Below are 2,359 nucleotides of genomic sequence, written 5' to 3'. Positions count from 1 at the left end.
TAAAACACAAATCTGTCTCTACCAGGCTACTGGTTAACGGCCTTTAGTAGCTCCTCATTGTCTTTGGGATAAAGTCTCGGCCATTTAGCCTAGGGTTCAAGGCCTTCTGAGTACGACATGACCCTTGATTTCTTCTCTAGCTTCTCTTCCTACTATATTCCCCATCCCCACTTTATAAACACACACTTACAGGCACACTCACTCACCACTCCACACCCAGTTTCTGGGATATACCACGCTCTCTTAAACCTCTCTGCCTTTCTACCTGCCCTTTCCCCTGCCTGGAATGTCCTGTCCAGATCTTTGCCCACCTAATGACTCAGTTCTGACAAGAGCTCCTCCAGCCAAAATCCTAAAGATGGGTTAGGTGACCTGTTTCCTGTTTCAGGCTGGATTGGAACAGTTTTGCTGCATGTCTCCCGCGTTAAGCTCTGAGCTCCTCCTCACAGGCTGGACCCTGCCTGTTTCCCCTGAGCCCAGCCTGTGAGCACAGGTTAGGGTTTGGTCGGTGGTTGCTAAGTGAATGGGTCAATGAATGAGGGAACCCCAAAGATTCTCCCATAGTCTTTTCCCTTCTGTCTCTTCCTTCAAGACTGTGCAACTGGCAGCAAGAGGGTTAAGGCACAGAGATGTTCCAACAAGTTAGCAGCATGAGGGCCAGGTGAAAACAAATGGTTACCAGGCTGCTATACCACACATCTGCCAGACTCCTGATTGTTCCTGGCACCATATGTGGTCCGCACATTGCCTGTCTGCCCAAAGAAAGGCTGAGCTGGGAACGTTCTGCAAGCTATAGACTCAAAGGGTGTGTGAGAGTGTGTACGTGCTATGTGTGTATGTGTATGTGTGTTTGTGTGTTGGGGGATAAGGGGGAAGAGTAGAAAGAAAGAGAGAAAAATAGAGAGAAAAAAGAGAGAAGAGAAGAGTTATAGATAATAAAAGATAGAAAGAGAAAGAAATAAGAAAAGTAAGAAGAAGATAAAAGAAGAGAAGAGTGGAGAGGAAAGGGAAGGGGAGGGGAGTGAAGAAGAGAGTGTGTATCACTTACCTAGGGAGAAATGGACATGAAACCATGACTTTATTCAGTGCACTCATGAGTTGGAAAATCAGCAGACCAAGAATTCAGCCAATGGGAACTTTAGGCAGCACAGAATCCAAAGGAAGAACGGGAGAGAGAAACAAGAGAGGAAATTGAAATGTGAAGGCTTGATCAGGGAAGGCCTCCCAGGGGCAGCCTGATCACACTTTAGTTTGACCATACCCAGAGCTACCCTTAGACCCCTGCTCCATGTCCACTCCTCAGCAGATCCCCTTGTTTTGAGTGCCTTCCTTGAAATTTTCGATCTCCCTCCAGTGACTGGGACTGGTCTGGCTAGTTGTGCATCTGGGTGGGGTATCTTGGACATGAGCTGGGGCATGCATTAACTCTAGTATCTGTCACTTCCCTTTGGGATGCTATCCGAGGCCCTATCAACCCAAATACACATATACACACACACACACAAGAGGTGACCAGAAGCCCAAGGAACTTCGAGACTTGTGCCTATGGAATTGTGCCAGGAATCCTGGGTTGGATTCCAGTCCCACAAGGCAGACTGGTGAGCAGATCATGCCTGAATGGGTTGCTTCATGAACAGGTGGATGGCATCAATCTACTCAATTCCATGTGATGCAGCCAACCACAACAGTCCTATCAAGGACATGACATTTTGCCATTCTGAGCATATGGATTTCATTCATTTATTCATGCGCAAATAGATGGATCAGCTTTGGTCCCCACCATTGAGGAGCTCACAGCCAAGTTGAGGAGACAAAGCTCATAAAGGATGAACTGCAGCAAAAGGAAGTAAGTACCTTGATGTGTAAAGCACTGTAAGGACCCATAATGTATAATGGTGGCTTAAGAGTGTAGGTGTTGGCATCAGAAAAGCTGTGAGTTCAAATCCCAGCTCTGCCACTTACTTGGGCAAGTTAGTGAATGCTTTGTATTTCAGTTCCTTCATCAGGAGAAATGTATCTACCTTATGGTGGCATCAGGATGAGATAACTTGAATCAGTTGCTCTGTTACACCCAGAGAGTATTATCATTACACAATTGGAACAATGTTATTCCAAAGATGAGATAGTAATGATGATGATCTCAACACAAGTCCACAATTCCAAAATCCTAAATGCTTTAAAAAAACAATATCCCAATTTCTTTCTAGAAGTTATTTAGTGGCAAAACCTTATCTGATCTGATTTGAAACTATTTATAGGTCTTCATTTAGCGTGCAAATATTAATACATTTCCTACAGAAATATTAATTAATTATCAGGACCGACTCTATATTTTGCTGAAACTCTTTTATGTGGTATA

The sequence above is a fragment of the Tamandua tetradactyla genome, chromosome 2 (genome assembly GCF_023851605.1).
Source record: "Tamandua tetradactyla isolate mTamTet1 chromosome 2, mTamTet1.pri, whole genome shotgun sequence".
In the NCBI taxonomy this organism is placed as follows: Eukaryota; Metazoa; Chordata; class Mammalia; order Pilosa; family Myrmecophagidae; genus Tamandua; species Tamandua tetradactyla.
This window is presented reverse-complemented; position numbering follows the sequence as displayed.